Raw genomic sequence first — 8,780 nt, 5'->3', positions numbered from 1 at the left:
AAAAAAGGAAGAAAGGAAGGGAGGAGGGAGGGAGGGAAAGGAAGAAAGGGAAGAAAGTGAAGAAAGGGGGAAAGAAAGAAAAGAAAGGAAGGAAGGAGGGAAGCACAAAACAGCTAGCCTCAGAGGAAGATAAGAATTTAGAAAAAAGGGTAAGAGTCTCAACAGACACTTCATCAGAGATGCTATCTAAACATCAATAAATGAAAAGGTGCTCAACTTCATAAAAAATCAAAGAAATACAAATTAAAGCCACAACACAATTCTCCCTGTAAAACTGCTGCACACACACACACACACACACACACACACACACACACACACACACTAACAACTCCAAATGTTTCAAAAAAGCTGCAATAGCTCAGTACAACCATACCAGAAAAGTTTGCCATTACCTACCAAAACAGAACTATACATACAGTATCATGCCACAATTCCATTCAAGCTGCTATAACAAAATACCATAAACCAGGTAGCTTATAAACAATAGAAATTTATTGCTCACAGTTCTGGAGGCTGGGAAATCTAAGATCAAGGACCTAGAATATTCAGTGCCTGGTGAGGGTCTGCTTCCTGGTTTATAGATAGTGCCTTTTAGCCGGGTTCAGTGGCTCAGCCTGTAATCCCACGCTTTGGGAGGCTGAGGTGAGTGGATTGCCTGAGCCCGCGGGTTCGAGACCCGCCTGGGCAAGTTGGTGAGACCTCATCTCTACAATAAATCAAAAAATCAGCTGGGCATGGTAGCGTGTGCCTGTAATTCCGGCTACTCAGAAGGCTGAGGCGGAAGGATCACCGGAGCCCAGTGGGTTGAGGTTGCAGTGGCAGGGAGCGGCCACTGCACTCCAGTCTGGGCGACAGAGTGAGACTCCAACTCAGAAAACAAAATACAAAACATGTCCTCACATGGAGGAAGGGATGAAGGAGCTCTCTGGGACCCCTTTTATAAGGGCACGAATCCCCTTCATGACCTAATCATCTCCCAAAGGCTTTACTTTCTAATATCACCACATTGGGGATTAGGTTTCAGCATAAGAATTTTGCAGGGAACATAATCATTCTATAGTATACATTCACAGGGGTATGCCCAAGAGAAACACTTCCATACATGCAGCAAAAAACAAATACAAAAATATTCAAACAGTACAGACAATGCCCAACTTACAATTTTTTAACTTTACAATGAGTTTATAGGGATGTAACTCCATCGTAAATTGAAAAGCAACTGTATTCATAATGGCCAAAAATTGGCTAATGATTAGATTATATTGTGATATATATTCATGCAATGGAATATCATACAGCAATGAAAATAAAGAAACTATCATTATACTCAACAAATGTGATATCAAACAAAAAAGCTAGGTACAAAAGAACATGCACTGCATGATCCCACTTATATGAACTATAGTGGCAGAAGTCACAATAATGATTAACTTTGAGAAGAAGGGAGGAGATGAATGGGAGAGGCACAGAGATGATTTTCCATCTCTGGGCCTGGGTGGTGGTTAACTTGAACAGTCTCCCCAGGTGACAATGCGCTGAGATGTGCATCTGTGTTATACTTCACAAAAATAAGTTTAAAAACTGGAGATCACCAACAAATCCATCAATTCAGCTGGCATCTGAGTTTGTCCCAGGGTGCACGACATTCAGGTTTCTGAGGCTCTGGGTGCTGTTACTCACAGAACTCTGAGGACTAGCCTAGCAAGAAAGAGGCCTCCCCACTGCTGCCTGTGCTGCCCAGATGAGGAAAAGGTTGGCCAGGACTATACTGGGTATAAACATACATCCACACACACATAAAGTCTATCTAGAAGAGTATGTACAATTTAACCGTGGTAATTACAACAGACTTTCACTTTCTACTTCATGTGACTAATTTTGGACATATTATTTTAAAATCATGATAGCAATAATGTTTCTATTTAGGAAAATATTGTCATTTGTTCTAGCAGTTTATATTACGATAGAAAATCATTTTTCCCTACTACTTCAGTACCAATTTAAGAAAAAAGCAAAGCACATTAGCTTTGGTTTTCATATCATAAAAAAATTATGCTCTTGTGGTATTCTGATAATTTTATATATCTGTGAAGAACAATTCGTTTCTTGCCACCTACTTTGGAGATGATACCCTGGTCCTGAAAAATGAATTTTACTTACTAAAAGCACATCTGAACTGGATGTGGCAGTTTACACCTGTAATACCGGTTCTTTGGGAGGCTGAGATGGGAGGATTGCTTGAGCGTAGGAGTTCAAGACCAGCCTGAGCAATATAGCACAATCCTGTCCCTACAAAAAACAAAACAAAACATCTTTTTTGAGGGGAGCTCTAAAACACAAAGAACTTACAAAAACCCACAAATTTTGCTAACTAGTTTTATTAGTAGTAGTAATATAATATTGTAATTTTATAACCTATGTATATTTTAGCATAAAACAAATAAGTAGCTATGCCAATGGTATTACTAAGATATTAAAATTTTCAGGTTGGGAGTAATGGCTCACACCTGTAATCCTAGCACTTTGGGAGACCGAGGCAGGCAGACTGCTTGAACCCAGAAGTTTGAGACCAGCCTGATCAACACAGCAAAACCTTGTCTCTACCAAAAAAAAAATTTCAAAAAAATTAGCCAGGCATGGTAGCCTACGTCCATCTGTAGTCCTAGCTTCTTGGGATGCTAAGGTGGAAGGACTACCTGAGCCCAGGAGTCATGATCGTCATGATCATGCCACTGCACTCCAGTGACAGAGTGAGACTCTGACTCAAAGTAAGGGAATTAACAATTTCAAGGTAAGAAAAAGATATAAATTTTGAAATCAGAGAAATTAAGAAAAAGCAAGTAATTTTACATTTATATTGAAAATATCAGTATAAGGCCTGGTATAGTGGCTCATACCTATAATCCCAGTACTCTGGGAGGCTGAGGAAGGAGGACTACTTGAAGTCAGGAGTTCAAGACCAGCCTGGGCAACAAAGCAAGACCCTATCTCCACAAAAGAAGGAAAGAAGGAAGGAAGGAAGGAAGGAAGGAAGGAAGGAAGGAAATCAGCTGGGCATGGTGGTCATGCCTGTAGTCCCGGCTACTCAGGAGGTTGAGGCAGGTAGATCATTTGAGCCCAGGAGTTTGAGGTTGTAGTTAACTGAAATTGTGCCACTGTACTCCAGCCTGGGCAACAGAGTAAAACCCTGCCTCAAGAAAATAAGAAAGAAAAAAAAAAGAAAATACCAGTATGAGCTCATGATGTTTTATGTATATATTTCCTAGCTCTGTCTACCCAAAGGGCTATAAGCAGCAATATAAAAATGCAATGAAGACATGTAAGGCCTGGATCTTGGTTTCTAGATACCTTTCTGCACTAAAAGGAAACAAAACACACAGAGAAATGGCTGATTGCAGGTCTGGAAAAGACAGTATAGGTAAGTGTGGGGCACAGGCCAGAAAGGCCACACTCCCAGAACATGCTGAACGGAAAGGATAGCAGAGCCAGCCTGAAAGGGGCTCCCACTTGGTCACCACTTGAGTATCACAAAACAATAGCAAAATACTTTAATAGATTATGATAATAGTAAATAAATAAAAATCCACTAGTCTGCTTTGATACTCAAAGAGAAAAAATAAAAACATTTGCCACAATGTAGGTGTATTACACCATCTTTCCCCGAAAATTGATAATAAATGGGACGAATTAAGCATTTGTTCTGTCCATCTAAAAGGTAATGAATGAGGGAAAGGATACAAAATAAAGAAGGAACAGCATTAGAAAGTAAAATGTGTTAGCCGGGCTCGGTGGCTCAGCCAATAATTCCAGCACTTTGGGAGGCCGAGGCGAGCGGATTGCCTGAGCCTGCAGGTTCCAGACCAGTCTGGGTAACTTGGCCAGACTTTGTCTCTACAATAAATCAAAAAGTTAGCTAGACGTGGCACTCCGCGCTTACAGTTCCGGCTATTTGGAAGGCTGAAGCAGAAGGATTGCTGGAGCCCAGCAGGTTGACGCTGGGGTGGTCAAGAGTATGCCACTACATACCAGCCTGGGCAACAGAGTGAGACTCCAACTCAAAAAAAAAAAAAAAAAAAAAGGCCGGGTTCGGTGGCTCAGCCTGTAATCCCAGCACTTTGGAAGGTCGAGGCAAGTGAATTGCCTGAGCCTGCAGGTTCAAAATCAGCCCAGTCAACTTGGCAAGACCTCATCTCTACAATAAAATTAAAAATAGCCAGACGTGGGAGCACACGTCTGTAGTTCCAGCTACTCTGAAGGCTGAAGTGGAAGGATTGCTGGAACCTAGCAGGTCAACGCTGGGGTGGCTATGAGCGTACGTGCCACTGCACTCCAGCCTGGGCAAAGAAGTGAGACTCCAACTCAAAAAAAAAAGAAAAAAAAAATTAGCCGGGCGTAGTAGTGCACCTGTAGTTCCAGTTACTTGGAAGGCTGAGGCGGAAGGATCACCAGAGCCTAGCAGGTCGACGCTGGGGTGGCCGTGAGTGAGTTGTTGGGTGGAGGGGCACGGCCTGGGTTGACAAGAGTGAGACTACAACTCAAAAAAAAAAGAAAAGAAAAAGAAAGTCAACATGTTGCTGCCCACTGGTTCTGGGAGAGACCAACCAACACACTGAAGGCTGAGGGGAACAGGGTGTTCACAAAGCTCCAAGACGCCCCCCAAAGATGATTGGCTAGTTGGGGGGGGCATTTTAAAGGGCCAGTTATCAAAGTCACATCAGTCCCCATGGGACAGCCTCCAAGGATGGTGCAATTCAAAAAGCACAAAGCTTCACCCATGTGAACATGACCAAAATGCGTCACCTGGAGCCAATCAAGCTTCTAACTGCAGTTCACAGGATGTGCACGGGGGGCAGAGGAACAAAAAAAGAAATAACTAATTGGGAAAAAGCTGCTACTAAAGACATTTGGGGGACAACTGGGGAAGTCTGACTGTGGCTTGGCTATTAGATGAAACCAAGGGATTATTGCCATGTTTCTTAGCCATCATCAATGATGGGACTGTGATTAGAAAAAAGAATGTCCTTTTCTCTTTTCTTGGAAGAGGACATTTAGAGGAGAAGTATCCTGATATCTGCAATTTCCTTCAAAAAGGTCCCAGCAAGCGCCAGACGGTGGCAGGTGGCAGTCACAGTGGATCCATCTGGGGGCAAAGCACAGAGAAGTGCCAACTCTCTGTAAGTTAGAAACTGCATAATATAACCTTTAAAAAAACTGAAGCATATTTGTTTTCAACTCAGAGCCCTCAACGAGCTGTCAAGTACACCCGGGGAATCAAAGATCTAAGTCAGAATCCTGGCCTGATTAAAACTGGGAGATGGCAGTTTTTCCAGGACATAAATTAAGATCTGGTCTATACCTGAGAGTAACATATTCTGAGGGTGCATAGCCATAACCAACACATTCTAGGGGTAGCAACAGCATCAGCTGCCACAAAACCAGAAATTCCAAGAACCACTGTGCCCACCTAAGAAAAAAGTATAATCCAGGGCTGGGCTAAACTGAGATGGGGAACCCAAAACTAAAATTTAAACACAGTTGCAAAGGGTTAAACTTCAGAAATCTAGAACCAGAGCTATTTCCATGAGATGTGGTCAGAAGCCCCGATAAGGGTACCTTGGAAACAAAGCACATTCCAGAGCAAGCAAACAGACCACATTAAGGTCAGCTGGTCACTGTTCTGTCCCTGAAATGTTCTGGGTCACATACCAGGGTTATTTGAATTGTTCTGCTCACTTTTTTTGTGGGTCCCTATACTTAACACTAGCACCCTCACCACCCTTTCTTCTGGGGTCTGGGTAGCCCTACAGTATAACAGGCCTGAAATCATAACTGTGTCTGAAATCTGCTGGCAGAGTCTTTCACTTACAGGATATGGAACATGGCTTTTGTGATAGAGTAATTGAAGCTCTCCTCAAACAGCACACAACTCCTGACCCTGCTCTTTCTGCGGCAAGCAGAGACCACAAGGTGAGTCTCAATTAGCAGCAGCTTTGGATGAAAAGTCAGTCCCTCACGGTTTATATCTGCGGAAGTAGTGAAGAACAGATTCAGTTCAGGGACTCCCGGTCTTCAGGGCCAAGAGGCTAGCTCCTATGCACCCAGATCAAGGAGCAGGAGACTGCAGCAAGCGCACAAAGAGCACCCTGGGGGCCAGCAAAGAGAGGGCCCCACAAAGTCCCACTCCCAGTCTCAAGCCAGTATCAGCTGTTTCTATGGTACACAGACTTTGCTAGGGAAAGCCTTCACTTAGAATGAAAGATCAGAAGCAGAGCACACACCTTGTCAGGCACTGGGCCCTGAGTTACGGTGAGGGTCATTTAAGCGACATGTCCACTGAATCCCAAGACAACCCTTAAAGAGCTGGAGGCGGCTTTACCAACAAGTATGCAGGTTGCAGCAGAGGAAGGTTGGCACGGACTTGGCTGCATCTCACCCAGGGATCTCGCACTGTTGCCTCCAGGCTCTTCAGGGCTAGATTAAAATATTCATTCCCTCCCTACGAGGTCTCTGGAGCACATATCTCAAATAGAAACTGAGTTACTTCTGCCTTCACCTGCCAGTATTTTTCCTTGAAGTACTTATTGGGCATGCTCTCTGGTTTACATTTTTCCTTAACACCACCACTACCATGTTCTCCAAGGGAGGGCTTTCTCTTAAAACCTCCACTGCCCCGCAACAAGCAGAACAGTGCCAGGTGCAGGGTAAAGAGGCAAGAATGCCCCATGCAGAGTCAAGCACCTCTGTCTCTCCTGCTCCCCTATGCCTCAGAAATTTTAAGATTTTTATTTTATTTCTAGCAATGCCTTCTGGAATCTGAACTACCAAAGGCACATGATACAGGAGAAGGGCATGGAAGACTGGGATGCAGAAAGGGCTGAGCGGTTGGAAGGGTAGCAAAGCCAAGAAGCTGCTGCAAATCCATGGACACTAAAGCAGAAAGTCAAAACCAAGAAGCTAAAGGATGTTATGGGTTAAAGGCACACTGACTTTCTTATGCAGCCAAATATAAGTAAAAATGAGTCCTACAGCTATATCCTCAGGTCCTGGGATTTATGCAGTGGTTTGAAAATCAAACAGTAATGACAGCTGCTGCCTCTTTGAATTCTTTTGTACAAAAACACTCAGAAAACAGAGGTAAACAAGAGCTTGCCTGGCCTGTACCCCAAGTTTCCAGCCATGCTACACCCAAGTTTCACCTGCTCATGTCTCTCAAAAGACAACCATCACACCAAGGGAGAAGGGAATCAGTCCAGAAGTAAAACGTGAAGTAGCTGAAGCCAGTCAAAGAAAAAATGCAAAACAAAGTCAAGAGAAGGACGGCACTGACCATGGTCACTTACTGCTCCTCCTGCTTCCAGGGCTCCACTTCCTAGTGCTCCTCACTCAAACTCTTTTAACAACCAGGGATCTGAAACATACACATACACACTTCTTTTACCAAATAAATATTGCACATGAGATCCTTTGCACATACACAGAAGTCAATCAACTCCCTAATAATTTACTTAAAACCATTCTCCAAGGTGTTACAGATGTTCTTCACACAGCTTGCATTATTCACTGTGTGTGGAGGGGGCGGGGGAGAAGCTGACATTAAAGAGTATGGTTTCTACAACCAAAAACATCAATCATTGTATTCAGGAATTAACCGGAGGGGAGGGACACTGTAATCGCCTGTCAAGTGGACAAAAATTCTTAGCTTTCTTTCAATATAAATGAACTGTGTCCTCTGCCTAAAAGATTGAGCCCTTTGAAACTTTTTGAAGATTCACAGACTTTCTCTTAACTTGTGCTAGATCTTTTCCTGAGAAAAAGCAAATCATGACAAGCAAATATAATCCGTTTAAGGATTACAGGAAGTGTGCATCCTTGTATGGACATTCATCCCACTGGAAACTCTCTGCATGGAATCAAACTCTGGTACAGTTCCCTCCTACAAAATAACTTTGTTTAGTAGTTGAAAATAACTCATAGTTGAAATGTGGCTTATTCACAGCACTTAAAAAAAACAAACAAACAACGAAATCCCTCCTAGTCTCATCATAATATACAGAGAAGACAAAAAAACACTAATATTCCTATGTAAAAAGTCACAAGGATGCCCTTGCTTTAACAAACTGGCCTCATAAGGTCTGAAGCTGACATTTAAAAACTATGCACTTAAACCAATCAGAGTTAACTTCAAAACAAATAACTTCCCTTTTTACAAACACCAGAACATCAACAGAAGCCTCTCCTGACGGCTTAGCTTGGAGGGGACTTGTTTCCAGAGAGGTGCATGAGTTTAGTGAAAGTCATCCAAAATATGAACAAAGTACAAGGGAGCCTATGGGACTGGAAATTCTCTTAAGCGATGGAGATGGTGTGGGTCACACAAAACAGAACAAATGAAAAAACAAAAACTATTACAAGCTTACTTGGGTGGAGAGAAACAACCATAACTGGAAAAACACTTGAAACTATGATTCGCAATTTAACTTATGTTGTTATGCATTAAATGGTAACGGCCATACCCAGAAACGAACAATAACCAACAAGCTTCAAAAGCGTGTTGTAATCAACTTGTCTCCTTGGTTTCCTAAGATATTTAAAAAGGCCCCTGGTTGTCTCTTCCTGGAAATGTGAATGAAAATGACATATACCTAGAGAAAAGTCCTATAATTAGCATTTGTAGGGCAATTAGACATGGTGTGGGAGGGCAAAGTACTTGCAGACAGACCCCGGGTGGGCACCGTGTGGTGCTCGGACGACCCCACCCCGGGGTAGCGACTCCCGAG

Source organism: Carlito syrichta, unplaced genomic scaffold, assembly GCF_000164805.1.
Source record: "Carlito syrichta isolate Samal-C Ts95f unplaced genomic scaffold, Tarsius_syrichta-2.0.1 Scaffold288020, whole genome shotgun sequence".
NCBI lineage: Eukaryota > Metazoa > Chordata > Mammalia > Primates > Tarsiidae > Carlito > Carlito syrichta.
Note: the sequence above shows the minus strand (reverse complement) of the source record.